The sequence below is a fragment of the Sturnira hondurensis genome, unplaced genomic scaffold (assembly GCF_014824575.4).
Source record: "Sturnira hondurensis isolate 20B ecotype Veracruz unplaced genomic scaffold, ASM1482457v3 Scaffold0014112, whole genome shotgun sequence".
NCBI classification, from domain to species: Eukaryota; Metazoa; Chordata; class Mammalia; order Chiroptera; family Phyllostomidae; genus Sturnira; species Sturnira hondurensis.
The window spans coordinates 276,585-298,070 of record NW_028086743.1 but is presented as its reverse complement, the minus strand read 5'-3'; the positions used below and the strand labels follow the sequence as shown (position 1 = coordinate 298,070).

Here is a 21,486-nt window from a genome sequence, read left to right as displayed (position 1 = left end):
CTTTTTAGTTAAAAAGATATGAATATTCTTGTATTCATCTACATAGTATGAATGAACAGGAGAGCTAATTATGGTAAAATGCTTCAGATTGGGCTTTAGAGAGTACATTTTAAAGTAGATCTCTATCTCTGTGCTTTGAAAAACATGTTTGGAAAATTATATTGGTGCTCTACTTCCCAGATTAGTAAGAGGTAGAGCTATCTCTGTGTATACACTTTTTTTTCCTTAGTTGTAGATTTGATTAAAAAGAAAACAACACATGAGAGCCTAGTATTTGCAAAAAATCATTAAATATAATTGTATATGTTATAGTTATTTTTCCTGAAAAGCAATATGAGCCCTGAGCATAAAAAATATTGTGTTGTAATCAAGAACTGAGTTTCCACATCTATCCAGAATATATAATATAGATGGTATTTCTGTGAGTTTCAGGTCCCTTGTGAAAAAACTGGAAGTAGAAAGTTGTTTGGAGAAATACTGCATCTGATACATTCACTTGGAAGATTGGCATATAAAGTTAACCTATCTTTCATCCTTTTTTTTCAGAAATTATCTAAAATATAAAAGGAAAACAAGAAACAACTCAAACTATTTCTAGGGAAGCTAAGAGATCACAGATTACTTAAACCAACATATAATAAGACCACTAATAGCTGAGAGCATATCAGGGATGCCACAGTGGACTGTCCAAAGGATCCAACAGAATGCCTTTCATGAAGGAGACTGACATATCCTTAGCTGGGATATCATATGCATAAAGGAAAAGATAGCATGCGGGGGTTGTTATCAGGATAATCTCCATATGTTATTTAGCTTTGAAGAATAGAGAAGGTAAATATAAATATGGAATCATACTCTTTTCCATAATGGTTTGCTTCCATATTTATATTTACCTTCTATAATTAAATAAATTAAAATTAAAAATAAAAATAAAATACTAAAAATAAATAAAATAAATAAATAACTATGGAATCACACAAATAAGACATATTTGCAAGAAATAGTCTATTTCCATGGGAGATGGGGAGAAGTAAATGTTTTCTAACAGAGAAAAAAAACATGTTTGCCTATCTTTTTTTACTAGGTTAAATGAAATACTAAATAAAATAAAACTAAGGCACTTGGTCAAAAACTTGGAACCTATTGTTATTTTTTTTTCCCATGGGAATATATTTAAGGTGAAAAAGAAAATGAAAAAGACTGTAGGCACACAGTTCAAAAAGAAATGCTTCCATGGACTAGATGATAATTGTCCATATAATACATTTTTCATTGTGAATTGAAACACAATTATGGACTATGTCTCTTAAGAAAGTATACAGTATTAAAAAATCATACAATAAGGAGGAAACCACTCTTGAAAAGGTGAAATTATAGTGACTAAGAACTGACCAACTCCTGGAAATTGAGAAGAGTTAGGTTTAAATGGGAGCAGAATGGAGCTCGTCTGGGGAAGAGAAATTTGAAAGTGTTCCTAGTTGTGCTGATAGTTACAGGGATCTATACATATGTTTTTTAGATTCACAAAACCACAAAAATGGTGGATTTTAGATTATAAATTCAAAAATAAATAAAAAACAAATAAAAAATCAGAGACACCTGTATACATATGTCAATTATTTATTCAACTTTTAAAATTTATCAATTATAGTTTGTTTTTCAAGTTAGATATAATTCTTCCAATTTTTGGCTGTTTGAAGCAGGGTTATTTAGACCCTGTGTTGGCAAATTGGATTACAATTAAATTTAACATACATTAACACTTTTAGTGTTATAAAACTAAAATACATTATAGTGATTTTTAGCTAAAATACTTTAAAAATTACAAAACTATTTCATCTGAAATATTCAAAGCAATACTTTCCTCTGGAAGTCTAGGTTAAGCATATCTGCGTAGAAAAGTAAATTTTGAAAATTATTGCCAGAAGAATTACAAAGAATTTTGAAATATCCATTATTTAAGCTAACAAAGCTTTAAATGTTTATAGGAGTATCACTGTTTGTTTTGCAGTATACTAGTCTTTTTAACACTAATACTTGTTCACTTAGCAATGATTCCTTGAACAAAATTTGGCCAAAACCTTTATAATATGTCTGAACCCTGTATTGTTTCTCATTGTTTTCTGACTATCAGTAATCACTACATTTAACAACCCTTTAGATGATGCATTGAAAATTGTCCCATTGTATAAATGTACCATAGTTTTGTGATCCACTCGTAAAAAACTATGGTATATTTACGCAATGGAATACTATGGCAGCAGAAAGAAGAAGCTCATATCCTTTCCAAGAGCATGGATAGAACTGAAGAACATTATGCTATGTGAAATAAGCCAGGCAGTGAAAGACAAATACCCTATGATCTCATGTACAAGTGGAACCTAATTGACAAAACAAACAAGCAAGCAAAATAGAACCAGAGACATTAAAATAAAGAACAAACTGACAGTGACCAAAGGGAAGGTGGGCAGGGAGATAAGGGGAGAAAAAGGGAAAGGGTCATGGAGGAACATGTATAAAGGACCCATGGACAAAGCCAAATGGGGGAAGGATTGAGGGTAGAAGATCAGGATAGGTGGGGTGGGAGAAAGTTGTGGTGGGAAGATGGAGACAACCGTATTCAAACAATTAAAAAATAATAAAATAAAGATAAATAAATTAATCAAAAATCTAAAAATTAAAAAAATAAACTCCAGTTTTTTTCTAAATAAATAATCTATTCAAAGCTCTCTTCTTTCTTTAAGCACTGCATTAACCATTGGCATAATATTTTCCATGTAATTTGTGTGTATAGGTATTTCATAGATTTTTCTCTTGGGTTTAGAATTATCTTTGGATAAATAATATTTTTATTAAGTTTTTAGACCTATGTCATTTTTAAACTATTATTTTGTTATACATTTCCAATTATATTGAGGGCTTTTTCCCTTTCTGGGGTTCCTATCATTGAGATGTTAACACTTGTACCTCTCTATCTTTTTTATTTTATGTTCTCTACTCTTAATTTTTTAATAATATTGTTCATGGTAAATTTCTTCTTCTTTCCTTTTTTCTCTAATTTGTTCCAAGGCTGTTATCTATTGTGACATTTAACTCTTCTACTAAATAATTTATTTTTATATTTTTTGTAACTAGCGACTCCCCTTTCTCAATATTTTGACTAATTGTTTTTGCTATGTTTACCCCATATCATTCCTTATCCTACTAAATTTAGTTTTATTCTTATTTAAATTCTACCCTTGTTTGGTCCATCCATCCTGCTAATTTTTGCTATAGGTTGTTTCAAAGAAAAATTGTTGGTGTACTGTAGCATTTCTAGAGAGCTAATCCATGACTTTTGGTGTACTGTGCTATGCAGCTAAGGAAGATTCTATTTAAAGCTATTACAATAGGGGAGAGATACCAAAGTCTGAACTCAACTCCACTGAAATAAAATATGGTAGAGACTCTAAGAGCTTGAATGATAGGAAGATCTTTGGCTTTTGTGTTTGTTAATTGGTTTTACTCAAAGCAAGAATAAACTTTCTTGTATCTTTATGACCTGAAACAGTTTTGAAACTTAGAAAAAGGTATTCTCTGAGGTTAAGCACTTACTCTCCTGCAGAAACTGGGAAATTGGAGCACTATTATTCTCAATGATTACATTTCAAAGAGACAGTTCCCATATCCTTTGGATGGATCTGGAGAGCATTATGCTAAATAAAACAAGCCAGGTAGTGAAAAAAAATACCATATAATCTCACCTATAAGTGGAACCTAATCGACAAAACAAATAAGAAAGCAAAATATAACCAGAAACATTGAAATAAAGAACAAACTGATAGTAACCAGAGGGGAGGAGAGACAGGGATAATGGGGGAAAATAGGGGAAAGCCCATCAAGGAATATGTATAAAGGACGCATGGACAAAGCCAAAGTGGGTAGGTTCAAGAGTGGGAGGCAGGGATGGGTGGGGTGGAGGGGCATGGTGGGGAGAAAATGGAGACAACTGTACTTGAACAACAATTTAAAAAGAGGAGGATAAGAAAAAGAAAATAGCCTTTAGTTGTAAAATTGGCAAGAAGCTTTAAAAATTTTTTTACATTGTAGCCCTGGCAGAGAAGTTGAGGTCATTATCAGAATCAAAATATCTAAAGTGGATAGAAAATTTTTCAGCAGTGTAGTTAGGTGAGTTGTTGTGCATGATGGTGCCATTGATAAAACTCTGTTCATATCCTACACAGCAAATACATTTCCATCCAAATATGTATCAACTATTTTTGACAACTACAGTTGCAGTTACGATTGGTGGAGAAAAAATCCACACCCTCTGAAAATTTTTGATACTTCAGGGCAAGGGGATTATGACAGACTATGACCACTGAGTTATCTACAAATTCATTTCTAGTTTGTCTTTTAGTCATTTCTTCATCTGCATTTGAGAATGTAAAGGGTAACTGGTTGCTTCACATAACTTACCACTGCCCAAAGACTACTTTCTTGCATGTTGGGACCCAATCTCAGAGATGACCCCTCTATTATTCAGACACTTGCCAAGAATGACCAAAGCCTAGCATTCCTGAGACTGGTGAAAACCCAGCTTGAAGGCCATCAAGTATGTGGAGTGTTCTGCACTTACCCAGAAAGGCCTAAAGAATGCATTTGCCAAGGCAATGTTGGCTGCCCTGGAGCTTCCATAACTTACAAAGTTGTGTGTTATTGTGAACTTCTCTCCACAGCTGGTTTTGACACAATACTAAAAGCAATGTTTAAATCAAACTACAGATTAAAAATTAAAAACTGTTTCTGTAATAATGACAGATGTCCTTCAATTACCCATAGGCCTTCATGTGAGAAAAAGATCATAGGTATGGTCCCTTTCCCCCTGTCAATATGAGTTAATTTTGAGTAATTCTGTATTGTGAGAAAAGTGATCAGTACTAGTGTTTGCTTTGTTGTTTCAATTTTTGAATTATTATTTTAAAACAAGGCATGCTTGTGATGACTCTGTACCAAATTAGGTAATGTGGAAGCTGCTCCTGAGTTCCTCTCTGGAGAGTAATCTGGGACATACAGGTATTTTTTGGGGGGCAATGGAAGAGGGAGATTTTTGTTTATTTTGTATTGTGTTGTTTTTATTTAATCACTTTTAAAAGGCCATTAACAATCGGATCATCTTTTAGAGGAGAAGGATGAAGTATTTCCATATTTCACTTCCTAGATCTGGTTTAGAAAACATTTTCCCCACCTGGTGCTTATAGGAAGTAGTATAGAAAATGCCTCATTCAATAACATACTCCTTTTTGAAAGTTGCCTTTCCGCTCTACCCTTGAATGGGTTTAGTATTTAATGGAACTCATCAAAATGGACTTCTTTCACTGTTAAATGAGGAAGAATGTGGCACCTCTTGAAATACACCAAATGAATTCAGTATGTAATTTCAAAGAACATTTTTTCCCTGTAACTCATTCATTGTCTTATGTACTTAGCACAGATATGTGGCTTTTAATTGTTGTTCAAGTACAGTTGTCGCCACATAGCACAGATATGTGGCTTAACAGTGTATGATATGGTGTTCCTAGAATGCAACTGAAGGCTTGCTATATACCTATATTTTGTCATGTATAATGTGCACCCACAGTTTTGGCCCAAATTTTCAGGAAAAATCCTTTGCTTTAATTTTTAATTAATTAAGTTATTAATTTATTTATATGCTTGTTTTTTATATTATAAATAAATTTTGGCATTTGTTTTTTTAATAATGGTCCAAGAAATTTTATGTAACAAATAATTACAAAACATAAGAACAGATACAAGGTGTTTCAGGTACCACCCATGTATAATGTGCACCCTTATTTTTTCCTAAAAATTTTGGGCAAAAAGTGCACAATATACACAGCAAAATATGAAGGGTGGTACTAAAAGATAAATGTCTGTAGAATGATTCACATCTTCTTTCAAGTTGTGAAGAGTTAGACCTGCTTCTTGAAAAGCTAGGTATGGAGTGGGAATGGGGAAAACATTTAACAACATGGCACCAGACAAGAGAATCCTCTTATTTCTGTTTTGCATGAGGAGCACTAAAGCAGCCAACTGAGGATCTCTAGTTTAATTAAAACCATAGAATTTTATGATGACTCTTCATAAGTATTAATAGGGATTTTATCAGCCTATTTTGGTTTCAGTTTCCAAATTTTTAAATGTTTAGATTATCTTCTACACCTTCTCCAAATATTAATTTTTTGTAGATTCATTATTATTGAACCAGTATTTTCTAATGCCTTAATATAATGCTTGGTGTGTGTATTATTTTTAGATATGTTAAACAAACAAAAATTTCTTTAAAAATTTACACCTCAAAGGGGAAGGTAAAGGACTTATAATTAAGAGTTTTTTACCTTTTGAAAACATTGATTTTTAAAAAATTGTTGTTCAACTACAGTTGTCCTTCCTTTTTCCCCTTATTCTCCCTGGTCTCTCTTCTTTCCCCATTATCGCCCTCCTCCACTTCCTTATGGTCACTCACTATCAGTTTGTCCTTTATTTCAAAGTCTCTGGCTCTACTTTGCTCATTTTTTGCTTTGTTGATTAGGTTCCACTTATAGGTGACATGCTATGGTATTTGTCTTTCACCACCTGACTTATTTCACTTAGCATAATATTCTCCAGTTCCATCCATGCCATTTTGAAGGGTAGGAATTTCTTCTTTCTTCCTGCTGCATAGTATTCTGTTGTGTAAATGTACCCCTATTTTTTTTATCCATTTACTTACTATTGAGCATTCAGGTTGTTTCCAGCACTTGACTATTATAAATAATGCTGCAATGAACATTGGAGTGGGTAGGTTCTTCTGAATTGGTGTCTCAGGATTCTTAAGGTATAATCCCAGCAATAGAATTGCCTGGTCAAAAGGCAGTTTCTTTTTTAGTTTTTTGAGGAAATTACGTACAGTTTTCCACAGAGGTTGAAGCAGTCAGCATTCCCACCAACAGTGTACTAGAGTTCCCATTTCTCCACAACCTCTAGAGTTCCCATTTCTCCACAACCTCTCCAGAGCTTTTTGTGTACTGATTTGTTTATGATGGCCATTCTGACTAGTGTGTAGTGATATCCCCTTGTGGTTTTAATTTGCATGATTCTAATGAATAATGATGCTGAGTATCCTCTCATATGTCTATGGGCCCTCCTTGGAGAAGTATCTGTTCAGGTCCTCTGCCAATTTTTAAGCTGAATTGTTTGTTTTCCTGGTATGGAGTCACTTGAGTTATTTATATATTTTGAAAATCAAACCCCTGTCTGAAGTGGAGACTGAATAGCATGCTATTAAATAATGAATGGGTCAATAATGAGATCAAAGAAGAAATCAGAAAAATTTCTGTAAACAAATAGAAATGAACACACAACAGTCCAAAAGCTATGACATATAACAAAGACAGTCCTAAGAGGAAAGTTCATCACAATGCAGGCCTATGTAAAAAAAGATAGAAACAGGTCAAATAAACAACCTAATCCTACATGTATAAGGACTGGAGGAACAACAACAACAATTTTCTTTGTCTCCTCAAAGAAACTTCTCCTATGTTTATTGATCCTTTGAACTGTTCTTTTAGAAACAGAAATTAGAGAAAAATTCAATTTGCTATAGTGACAGGAAAAATAAAGTACCTAGGAATAAACCTAACCAATGAGGTAAAAGACCTGTACTTAGAAAACTACACAACTCTGAGGAAAGAAATTAAGGAAGACAAAAATATATGGAATAATATACCTTCTTCATGGATTAGAAGAATTAATATCATCAAAATGTCTATACTACCCAAAGCAATTTATAAATATAACACAATTCCTATTAAAATACCAATGACATATTTTGCAAACAGAGGGAAAACATTTCAAAAATTTATTTGGAACTATAAATGACCCTGAAGAGCCTCAGCATTTTGAGAAAAAATAAACAAAGTAGGAGAGATTACAATTCCTGATATCAAATTACATTACAAGGCAAAGGTTTTCAAAACATCTAGTGCTAGCATAAGAACATAGATCAATAAAACAGAACAGAGAGCCCAGAAATAATCCCAAATCTCTATGGTTAATTAATATTCAACAAAGGGGGCAGAAGCATAAAACGAAGTAAAAATAGCCTCTTTAACAAATGGTGTCAGGAGATCTGGACAGCTACATGCCAAAAAATAAAACTCAACCACCCACTGACATCATAACCCAAAATAATCTCAAGATGAATAAAAGACTTAAATATAAGTCATGATGATGTCATAATAGCCCTTAGAGGACAACATAGGCAGGAAACTTACAGATATTCCATGCAGCAATATTTTCGCTGACATCCCCTAGAGCAAGGGATATAAAGGAAAGAATAAACAAATGGGACTACATCAATTTAAAAAGCTTCAATGTGGCTAAACATTAGCAAAATCAAAAGGGAAACATCCATATGGGAAAATACAGTTAAAAGTTGTTAAAAGCAATTATTCATAAAAAGGGACATCAGGACCTAGAATCAGGAAGAATCCTGTCTCAAGTTAGTACAAGCTGAAGGAAAGGTTAAGATGTGTTGGTCAGTTTTTCAATTAGTTGTCTTTCATGACAGTCATGACCCTCCAATATTGTGGTGTTTATCCCTGGGTATGCACAAGTACTTGGAAATACCAACTACTTTGTACAACAATATAAATTTTAGGGAGAGGTGAAATTCCAGGGTCAGGGGTGTCAAACTAATTTTCACTGTGGGCCACATCAGCCTTGCAGTTGCCTTCAAAGGGTTGAATGTAATTTCAACCCCTTAACAGTAAAGGAGTAGTTACACTTATACAGTCCTACAATTATCCTTTTTTTCCTGTTCATTTTCTTGGAATATTTGTTTCCAGCCCTTCACTTTAAGTCTGTGTAGGTCTTTTGTTCTGAGGTGGGTCTCTTGTAAGGCAGCATATGTATGGGTCATGTTTTCTTATTCATCCTGCTATTCTATGATTTTTGATTAGAGCATTTAATCCTTTTATGTTTAAGGTTATTATTGATAGGTATTTAATCATTGCCATTTTTTGTACCTGTGTTCCTCTCTCTCTCTCTCTCTCACTGTTTTTCTTCCTGTTTTTAAAGCAGAGCCTTTAGCATCTCTTGCAAGGCTGGTTTGCAGGAAGTATATTCTTTGCGGCTTCTTTTATTCAGGAAGCTGCTCTTTTGGCCTTCCATTTTAATTGAGAGCCTTGGTGGACAAAGTAGTGTCAGTTGTAGACCCTTGGTTTTCATTACTTGGATTATTCCTTGCCAATCTCTTCTGGTTTAGAGTGTTTCCATTGAGAAGTCAGATGATAGTCTTATCAGGGCTCCCTTGCATGTTACTTCCTATTTCTCCCTTGCAGTCCTTAAGATTCTCTCTTTGTCTTCGAATTTTCCCATTTTAATTTTGATGAGTCTTGAAGTGGGCCTATTTGTGTTCCTCTTGATTAGGATTCTGTGTTTCCTGGATTTGTGTGACTTTTTCTCTCATCAAATTAGGAAATTTTTTCATCATTACTTTTTCAAACAGATTTTCAATCCCTTGCTCTTCTTCTTCTCCTTCTGGTATCCATATTACATAGATATTATTATGTTTCATGTTATCTTGCAGTTCTCGTAACACCTTTCCATTCTTCCTGAGTTTCTTGTCCTTTTCTTGCTCTTTCTGGGTGTTTTTTTCTCCCTTATCCTCCAGCTTGCTGATTCAGTCCTCTGCTTGATCTAGTCTGCTTTTGAATTCTTTTACTGTGTTCTTCAGTTAACAAAGTGTATTCTTTATTTCCTCTTGGTCCTTGTTAATTGTATCTATTTCCAGTTTCCTTTTGATATAGTTTCAGTGAGTTCATTGTAGTTTCCCTGTAGTTTTTGGTAATTCTCTGTGAGCTCATTGAGCTTCCTTATAACCATTGCTTTGAACTCAATATCTGGTAGTTGACTTGCCTCTATTTCATTTAGCATTCTTTTTGAGACTTTCTCTTTTCCTTTTATTTGGGGATTGTTTCTTTGTCTTCCCCTTGTTTGTGAGAGTCTTCTTGTTAGCCTCTGCTTCTTAAATTGTTCTGTTCTGACTCCCTGGTTTTATGGTGTGAACTTTTATGGTAGAAGGCCTGTGAGATTCAGCAGTATAGTCTTTTTGATCTGAGCTCCCTGGTCTTGGGCTGTCATTTATGTTGGCTCTCTGTAAGTCTTTGGGTTTTAACTGCTGCTGGGTCTTTTTTTAGTGGGTTCTTCCCTCTAGCTGGTTAACTGAGGGTCGCTGTATCCACCATCTCTTGTATTCTGTTGTGCGGATGTGGGCAGATTGTGTTGAAGTTGTTTCTTCCATTTGTACAATGTTTTGAGGCTTCTCTCTTGTTCTTTCTTTTTTCAGTTGTTCTGGGTAATTTCTCCACTATTTAGTTGTATTTCTAGACAGGTCCCGGGTTGAGTTAGTGTGTCTTCCACTCCCTTCTTCACCTTCTTCTGTTGTTATCTGTTGGTAGTTCCTTTGTTGGTGGGTTTCCTCTTCCAGCAGGTATCCTGGTGTTCACAGGTCCCATGTACTCTTTTTTCGTGATGAGTTGGAAGGGGAATGCAAAATGGATTAAGAAAGTGGGAGTGTATTCTATGTTATGTAAACTAACAACCCACAGAGAAAAGATAGGAGATCCTTTGGGTATGTATAGTGTTAACTGTGATATTTCACACAAATAGCCACTTTTTAGAATATGTGGAAAGAAGATAAGACTCTTGTTGGGAGGGGGAAGGATTGTAAGTTGGATCTAGAAAGCAGTGAGATTGTGGGAGGTCAGATCATGGGGTACAGTGAGAGTAAAGGATAGAAAATAGGTGTAGTGTGTGAGAGAATAGAGTTAACCACAAAAGTAATAGAGTTCAGGAAACCATGAAGTGGGCTAATATCTGGGAGGGGTGCTGTGTAGTATTTGCAATTGTGTGGAACAGCAAATATTTACAATAGTAATGGAGCACTAATAATATGACAGAATCTATGTGATCTGGATAACAAGAATAAGAAGTACAGGACCTAGAATAGTGTGCTATTGGAACACATGTGAAGTGAAAGGCAGAACATAAAAAATGCACTATGAAAGAGACCAGGGAAACCAGTCAAACAATTCAATTTAACAAACAAAGCAATGAAGACTAAATAGAAAGAAGATTATTTAAAAAATACTAATAAAATAAAAAATGTGAAAACAAAAAAAAAACAATAATAAAAATATACAATAACTTGCAAGTTGTCTGGAGTAGCAAAATGAAATTTGTCTCTCTGTCTCAGCGGTTGGGATGACCCTTCTTTGGGTCTAACTCTAGTCCTTTCACAGTTCCAGGTTTTATTTTCTCACCTGTGGGAATTAAAAAAGAAAGAAAGAAAAAGAAAGACAGGAAGAGGGGGAGAAAAAGCTTCCTGCTAGCTTTAAACTAGCCAAGCCAATTCTTCTGGTCTTCCTGGCTGCAGCAGGGTGAGGGAGAATTGGTTTCTCTTTTCTTTCTATACCACTGTAAATAGTTCACAACACACTTCTTGGGTCTTAGCCCACTTTACAGGTTCCTGAATTCTATTACTGTAGTGATTAACTCTACTTGCTCACATGCTACGTCTATTTACTATTCTTTACTCTCATCTTACCTCAAAAACTGACCACCCACAACCTCACTGTTTTCTAGATACAACTCACAAGCCTTCCCTCCCCAACAAGAGACTTATCTTTGGTCTAGGTTTTCTGAAAAGTGGCACAATGGGTTGAAGATTACAGTTAACACTATATATAGCCTAAAGATCTTCTATCTCTTCTCTACCGGCTGTGACTGTAAATATCATAAAGTACTCTCCTGCTGTCATAAACCATTTTGCGTCCCCCTCCAACTGATCACACACACAAAAAGAAAGGAGTAGGTGGAAGTGGAGAACATAAAAATAACTGCAGGAGATTGCACCACTGAATTTCACAGGTATTCTACCACAGAAGTTCACACCATAAACCCAGGAAGTCAGAACAGATCAAGTTAAGAAGCTGAGGCTAACAAGAAGAGTCTCATAAGCAATGGGAAGACAAAGAAACAATGCTCAAGTGAAAGAAAAGGTGAAAGTCTCAGAAATAATGTCAGATGAAAGAGAGGCAAGTCAACTATCAGATATTGAATTCAAAGCACTAGTTATCAGGAAATTCAAAGGGCTCAAAATGAGCTACCAGAAACTAGAGGGGAACTACAATGAGCTCTCCGCAAACAATATCAAAATGAAAAAGGAAATAGAAACTATCAGCAAAGGCCGAGAGGAAATGAAGAATACAATTTCAGAACTGAAGAACACAGTAGAAAGAATGAAAAGCAGGGTCGATGAGGCAGAAGAGCAGATCAGTGAGTTGGACGACACAGTAGAAAGACTCTCCCAGAAAGAGCAAGAAAGGGAAAAGAGGCTCAGAAAGAATGAAGAGGGACTAAGAGAAATGCAAGTAAATATGAAACGTAATAATATCTGAATAATAGGCATACCAGAGGAAGAAGAAGAAGAAAAAGGGATCCAAAACCTATTTGAAAGGGTAATGATGGAAAATTTTCCTAATTTTATGAGAGAAAAAGTTACGCAAACCCAGGAATCACAGAGTGTCCCATTCAAGAGGAACCCAAAGAGGCCCACTTCAAGACACATCATCATTAAAATGGCAAAATTCCAAGACAAAGAGAGAATCTTAACAGCAAGGGATAAAAAGGAAGTAACATACAAGGGAGCCCCAATAAGGTTAGCTACTGACTTCTCAATGGAAACACTCCAAGCAAGAAGAGAATGGCAAGAAATATGTCAAGTAATGAGAAATAGAGGCATACAACCAAGGCTACCTTACCCAGAAAGGCTCTCAATCAAGATAGAAGGCCAAATAAAGAACTTCCAAGACAAAAGAAGTCTAAAAGAATACGCCTCCACCAAACCATCTCTACAAGAAATACTAAAAGGACTGCTTTAAGGAAAGGAAGGAAAAGAGAGAGACAGAGAGGAACTGTGGTACAAAAATGGCAATGAATAAGTACATATCAATAATGACCTTAAATGTAAATGGATTAAATGCTCCAATCAAAACACATAGAATAGCAGAATGGATAAGAAAGCATGACCCACACATATGCTGCCTGCAGGAGACCCACCTCAAGACAAAAGACCATCACAGACTAAAAGTGAAAGAGTGGAAACAAATTTTTCAAGCAAATGGTCAAGAAAAAAAAAGCCAGGGTAGAGAATATAATATCAGACAAAATGGACTTCAAAAAAAGGGCCAAAAGAGAGACCCCAAAGGTCATTTAATAATACTCAAAGGGAAATTCTGCCAAGATGGAGGCATAGGTGGAAACACTGTGCCTTCTCCCACAACCAAGTTTGAATACAACAAAGGTTTGGAGAACAAAGACACAGCCAAAGGACAGAAAATTGAATTATACAGAAGTCTGACTACATCTAACCATTCAACAGGGATGGTAAGAGGGGCGGAGCCAGCAGCGAGCAGGGTCGGGCAGGACAGATCCCCTGACCTAGGCGCCCAAGTCGCCCGGACCCAGTCAGGGTGTGGGGCAGACTGACCTCGGTCGCACATTCGCGCACAGTGAGACGGACCACGCAGGCCCCAGGGGGCGAGGGCTGACGGCGGTGGCACACTCGCATGCAGTGGGACAAAACGCTTGGACCTGGTGAGGGTGGCGGCTGCCGCACGTGTGGGGGCCGCGGCAGGAGACGGCAGACGGACGCCATTGCTCCTCTTTAGCCCCACCTCCACATACAGCATCACAACCCAGCCACTGAGTTGCACTGCTCTGGTGAACACCTAGGGCTCTGATCCTGCTACGTAACAGGCACAAACAGCCCAAAAGATGGCACAAGAAGAAATCAAAGTCCCAGAGCCAATAACTCTAAGCGACCGAGAATTGCCAGCCTCTCAGAGGCACAATTCAAGACACTGTTTATCAGGATGCTCACAGAACTGGTTGATTATAGTCACAAATTAGAGGAACATATGAAGGCTAAACTAATTGAAGTGAAGGGAGATGTCCAGGAAACCAATAGCGATGGAAAGGAAACTGGGACTCAAATCAATGGAATGGACCAGAAGGAAGAACGAAACATCCAACCAGAAAGGAATGAAGAAATGAGAATTCAACAAAATGAGGAGAGGCTCAGGAACCTCCAGGACATCTTTAAACGTTCCAAGATCCGGATTATAGGGGTACCAGAAGGGGGAAAGAAACAGCCACGAGTGGAAAACTTATTTGAACAAATAATAAAGGAGAACTTCCCAAGTCTGGCAAAGGAAATAGACTTCCAGGAAATCCAGGAAGCTCAGAGAGTCCCAAAGAAGTTGGACCCAAGAAGGAACACACCAAGGCACATCATAATTACATTAGCCAAGATGAAAATGAAGGAGAGAATCCTAGAAGCAGCAAGAGATAAGGGGACAGTCACCTACAAAGGAGTACCCATCAGACTGTCAGCGGATTTCTCAAAAGAGACCTTACAGGCAAGAAGGGGCTGGAAAGAAGTATTCCAAGTCATGAAATCCAAAGACCTACAGCCAAGATTGCTTTATCCAGAAAAACTTTCATTATAATGGAAAGACAGATAAAGTGCTTCTCAGATAAGGTCAAGTTCAAGGAGTTCATCATCACCAAGCCCTTATTATATGAAATGCTAAAGGGACTTATATATGAAAAAGAAGATGAAAAATATGAACAGTGAAAGGACAGCAAATGGACAGTTATTAACAACCACACCTAAAACAAAAGCAAACCTAGAGGACAGCTAGATCAGGAGTGGAACCATAGAAATGAGGAACGCATGGAGGGTTAGCAACAGGGGAGTGGGAAGAGGAGAAGGGGGGAGACGGTACAGAAAATAGCATAGAGGGCAGGTAGAAAATAGATAGGTGGAGTGCAGGAATAGTGAGGGAAATACAGAATCTAAAAACTTGAGACACGTGGTTATAAACTAAGGGGGTGAGAATGATGGGGGAGGGAGTGTGCGGATGGAGGGGAATGAAGGGGGGAATAGAACAACTGTAATGGTATAATCAATAAAATATATTAAAAAATAATGATACTCAAGGGAAGAATCTATGAAGAAGACATTAACATTATAAATATATATGCACCCAACGAAAGAGCACCCAAATATATAAGAAAAATCCTAGAAGACTTCAAGAAAGATATTGACAGCAACACAGTCATAGTAGGGGATTTTAACACCCCACTGTCAAAAATGGACAGATCTTCCAAACAAAATATCAACAAATATATAGGTGCATTAAACAACAACCTAGATGAAATGGACTTGACTGATGTATATAGAACCCTTCATCCCAAAGAAGCTAAATACACATTCTTTTCAAATGCACATGGAGCATTTTCAAAGATATACCATTTAATAGGACACAAAACAAGCCTCAACAATTTCAAGAAAATTGAAATCATACCAAGTGTTTTCTCTGAACACAAGGGACTGAAACTAGAAACCAACCCCACGGGAAAAAAACCCAAAACACCCAAAATTATGGAGACTGAATGACATGCTATTAAACAATGAATGGGTCAAGATTGAAATTAGGGAAGAAATAAAAAATTTCCTGGAAACAGATGAAAATGAACTCAGAACAACCCAAAACTTATGGGACACAGCAAAGTTAGTCCTGAGAGGAAAGTTCATTGCAATACAGGCTTACCTAAAGAAATAGAAACATTTCAAACAAACAACCTAACCCTATGCCTGCAAGAACTCGAACAACAACATTAAAAACAGCCCAGAGCAAGTAGAAGAAAGGGGATAAACAAATTCAGAGCAGAATTAAATGACATAGAGACTAAAAGCACAATTCTAAGGTTTAATGAGGCCAAGAGTTGGTTTTTTTGAAAAGATAAACAAAATGGACAAGCCTTTAAGTAGGCTCATTAAGAAAAGAAGAGAGAATACCCAAATAAACACAATCAGAAATGAAAGAGGGGAAATTACTAATGATACCACAGAAATAGAAAAGATTGTAAGAAATTACTATGCAGAACTGTATGCCAATAAATTAGAAAACCTAGGTGAAATGGACAAATTTCTAAAAAATATAATCTTCCAAAACTCAATGAAGAAGAAGTAGAAAGCCTGACAGACCAATAACAGGAGATGAAAATGAAGCAGTAATCAAAAAACTCCAATCACACCAAATCTCCGGACCAGATGGTTTCACAGGAGAATTGTACAAAGCATTTAAGGAAGAACTAACCCCTATTCTTCACAGACTATTCCAAAAAATCCCAAATGATGGGAAACTCCCAAACTCTTTTTATGAAGCCAGCATCATCCTAATTCCAAAACCAGATAGAGTCATAACAAAGAAAGAAAACTTCGGGCCAATATCGCTGATGAACATAGATGCTAAAATCCTCAACACAATAGTGGCAAATTGCATCCAACAATACATCAAAAAGATCATACAGCACGACCAAGTGGGATTCATCGCAGGGATGCAAGGATGTTTCAATATCCACAAATGAGTAAATGTAATACAGCACATAAATAAAAGCAAAAACAAAAACCACATAATCATATCAATAGATGTGGAACAAGCTTTTGCTAAGGTACAGCACCCATTTATGGTAAAGGTACTCAGCAAAGTGGGAATAGAGGGAGCATTCCTCAATATAATAAAGGCCATATATGAAAGATCTATAGCCAACATCATACACAATGGGCAAAATCTAAAAGCTTTTCCACTAAGATCAGGAAGAAGACAAGGTTGTCCACTTTCACCACTTCTATTTAATATGGTATTGGAAGTTTTAGCCTCAGCAATTAGGCAAGAAAAGGAAATAAAAGGCATTCTTATTGGAAAGGAGGAAACAAAACTTTCATTGTTTGCAGATAACATGATAGTGTACATGGAAAATCCTATAGACTCTACCAAAAAACTGCTCAAACTAATAAGTGAATTTGGCAAAATAGCGGGATACAAAATCAATATCCAGAAATCAATGTCATTTTTTGTATACTAACAATGAATCAGCAGAAGCAGAAATCAAAAAATAAACCCAATTCATAATAGCAAAAACAAAAATAAAATATATGGGAATAAATCTAACCACGGAGGTAAAAGACCTGTATACAGAAAAGTACACAGCACTGAGAAGGAAATTAAGGAATACACAAACAAATGGAAACCTATACCATGTTCATGGATTAGAAGTATTAACATCATCAAAATGTTCATACTACCCAAAGCATTTTACAGATTCAATGCAATACCTATTAAAATACCAATGGCATATTTCACAGACATAGAACAAACACTTCAAAAATTATATGGAAGCATAAAAGACCCTGAATAGTAGCAGCTGCAATGTTAAGAAAGAAGAACAAATTAGGAGGGATCACAATGCCTGATATCAAAACTGTATTACAAGGCCACTGTAATCAAAAGAGCCTGGTACTGGCATAAAAACAGGCACATAGACCAATGGAACAGAATATAGAACCCAGAAATAAACCCAGCTCTCTACAGTCAATTAATATTCAACAAAGGGAACAGTAACATAAAATGGGGTAAAGATAGCCTCTTCAACAAGTGGTGTTGGTAGAACTGGACAGCTACATGCAGAAAAAAGGAAACTTGAGCACCAACTTACACCATACACCAAAATAAATTCAAGGTGGATGAAAGACTTAAATATAAGGCATGACACCATTAAAGTCCTAGAGGAGAACATTGGCAGGAAAATATCAGATATTTCATGCAGCAACATTTTTACTGATATGTTCCCTAAAGCAAGGAATATAAAGGAAAGAATAAACAAATGGGATCTCATCAAAATATAAAGCTTCTGCGCAGCTAAAGAAAACAGCATTAAAATAAAAAGACAACCAACTGTATGAGAAAACATATTTGCCAATGATACCTCAGACAAAGGTTTATTCTCCAAAATATACAAAGAACTCACACAACTTCACTCTAAGAAGACAACTATCCCAATTAAAAAATGGGGAAAGGACTTTAACAGACTCTTCTCCAAGGAGGACAGACAGAGGATCCAGAGACACATGAAGAGATGCTCAATATTGCTTGGTATCAGAGAGATGCAAATTAAAACCACAATGAGATGCCACTTTACACCAGTGAGAATGGCTATCATAAACAAAGCAATAAACAACAAATGTTGGGGAGGGTTTGGGGAAAAGGGGACTCTGGTCCACTGTTCGTGGGATTGCAGACTGGTACAACCATTATGGAAAACAGTATGGAATTTTCTCAGAAAACTGAAATTGAACTTGCCTTTTGATCCAGCAATTCCACTGCTAGGATTGTATCCTAAGAACCCTAAAACACCAATCCCAAACAACATATGGACCCCAATGTTCATAGCAGCACAATTTACAATAGCCAAGAGTTGGAAGCAACCTAGGTGCCTGTCAGTAAATGAATGGATCAAAAAACTATGGTACATATGCACAATGGAATTTTATGCTGCAGAAAGAAAGAAGGAGCACCTACCTTTTGCAACATCATGGATGGAAGTGGAAAGCATTATGCTGAGTGAAATAAGCCAGGTATTGAAAGACAAGTACCATATGATCTCCCCTTTAACAGGAAGCTATACAACAAAACAAACAAGCAAACAAAATATAACCAAAGGCACTGAAATAGAAAACAGGCTGACAGTGACCAGAGGGGAGAGGGAAGGGAATTTCAGAGGAAATAGGGGAGGGATTTAGGGGAACATATATAAAGGATACATGGACAACAACTGAGAAGGGTGGAAATGGGAGGGAGGGGGGAGCACAGGGGTGAGATGGGATGGGAATAATAGACAGAAAACTGTACTTGAAAAATAATTAAATTTTAAAAAAATTGAAAAAATAAAGTTACTTATTCTTCCCTAAAAAAAGAAAAAAAGAAAAAAAGTTAAAAAAAAGCTGGGGTCATTCTAATAGATGTGTGGTGGATGGATGCCCATTTTAATAGGTAAATAATTAGTTTTAAAAATCACTTATTTACAACATTATCAGCAGTGGGTCCCACATATACCAACAGGTCATTCTCTATTTTTGAAGTAAGACTGTGAACTTGTCACTAGAAGAATACAGAGAAAAAAAAAGAGCTTAGAGAACGTATAGCAGAATTATCAGTTGCTATTATGGATAAAATTTGTATTATGATGGCTATTATCTTAAAAATACCTGTTCCATACATAAATATGAAGACTGACAAGTAATTCGTAGAATCCTCTGGGAGATGCAGAAATAGACATTGCAAGCAATATTTCTTTGTTATTTTGCCTGTTGTGAGGGATCTTTAATATGCTGCCTACATAGCTATTCCATGTACATTATGCCTGAACTATTTTGCAGGTGAGATTGAGACCATGTGGACCACTTGGAAAATAGAATCCCTTCAAGTTTGTTATAAAACAATTTTGATCTTATTTGTGTTTCACATGTTGTTCACTATGAGATAAAAAGAACAAATGTGTTAGATTCTCTAATAGGAGCTGCATGGTTGAGGTGGATAGAATATTATTTATTTTGGATAGTATATTTTTATGTGAATTTTATTTTAGATGAAATTAAAATACTTTCTTTGAACAATGTATATAAGTCAAATTATCAGAATCCAAAGTCCCACCTTGCCTCAGATAATTTATTTGAGCACACTTCCTACTTGAAGCAGTTTTTCTTTGAAATTACATCAACTAACTTAAAAAAAAAAAACTTCTTTTCTTTTAGTACTAATATAATATTGGAGCATGTGAGTCTGAATCTTAAAGGAATTTAACCTCATGTAGTATTTCTGCTTTTTGTTTATTTTATAAATTTTGGATTTTTTCTTTCTAGTAAAAATTGTGTATGTTTAAGATGTATAACATGATGATTTTATATGTATATATATAAACCACACACATATGGTGAAATGATTAATATTGTCAGGCTAATTAACATGTCTCCCATAGTTATTATTTTTTTGTGTGTGGTGAGAACATCTGAAATCTCTCAGCAAACTTTTGTATTCAAAATAGTAATTTTAACCATAGTGTTCATGGTTATGTTAGAGCTATTGAATCATTAATCCCATATGATTAATGCACGATTAAGTACTGAGTGTTTTACAATTATAAAATGCATTAGATTTAGTGATTTGAACTTTATCCATATTTGACAAAGTTGAAGAATCAGCTCTATGAAATTGCAAACTCAGTTTTAAAATAAAAACAATTTTAACATCTAAAATAACCCAAAACACCAAGTAGACAACTGAACATTAAACATAGGTTAGTGTGGTTTCAGTTTCTTGCTGAAGCAAATCCCATGTATTTTCCTAGCTAGACTATACATGAGTCACTGGACTTTTCAATTTATAAAATACAAAAGTCAAAATTTTAAAAAATGTTAAAAACTGCAAAAGTCCTTCAACTGCTTTCTCTAACAAACTTTTAATATTTTTATCATATAACGTTGAGCTATAGAAATACTTTTTCAATTTCTGCCACCATAAGTAAGAGAAATCACAAAATATGTATACCAAATATGTGTGACTGAAATATGATAAAGTGACCAGTACATTCAGGGACACAATTTTAATGAAAATCAAGAGTTTCAAATAAGAAATACATTCTAGCTTTTCCTAGTTTCAAAGGCAATTTCCCATATTCAATAAGTTTAAGAATTGTGTAATTGAGAGGCAGAGAAAGTGGCAGGGAATAGGGGGAGAGAAAGAGAGTGGGAGGGGTGGGAGGGAAAGAGGAACACTGATGTGAAAGAAAAACATGGTTGGCCACCTCCCTTATGCATGCATGAAATATAGTTTACAATAGAGCAATAGAAACAATGTAACATGTTTAGATTTAATATTGTGAATTTTGAAGTTGGCAAGATTTATTTGTCGACAAGAATTTCTAGTTTAAATAAGAAATCACTATGGAGATGGAAAAATGGCAGAGGAGTGAATGGAAGCCACACTAACCTCATCTCAGTATCATTCTGGAATTACAATTAAATGGTAGAGAAATTACCCAGAACAAACAGTTGAACAATAGCGAGGCAGAAGCCTCATAACCTTGGACAGACAGAAGGATCAGCTTCAGGATAACCTGTCTGATAAGGAGTGTGGTGGAAACTCGAGAGGGCTGGCTGGGAATCCACAGGTCCAGCACTGGAGGGATGATTAAGTATCTGGTTGGATCCCTCTGAGAAGAATGGGGTCCAAACCCTAACATGGGATCCCCAGACTAGAACGGCAGAGTCCAAAAAGTACACAGAAAACAACTGGCAGCAAAAAGCGGCAGGGTTGCTCTCTGCTAGAGATGAATAGCTGGAGATGCAAAGAACTGTTTAAAGAGCCAACGCTCAAATTTGCATTTGCTGTCACTTACCAGGAGTTATGGCAAAGGTGGGAGCACAGTGGGCTAGAGACATCTGGGGGGAGACTAGGGATGGAAGGTTTGAGGAAAGACCTGAGAGAGGAGTCACTG

General features: G+C 35.9%; 1 pseudogene; it reads left to right on the top strand.

Moving 5' to 3' along the window:
• The first annotated feature begins 2,540 nt into the window (after positions 1–2,540).
• On the top strand, positions 2,541–4,679 carry LOC118998435 (cell division control protein 42 homolog; annotated as a pseudogene).
• The last annotated feature ends 16,807 nt before the right edge of the window (positions 4,680–21,486 follow it).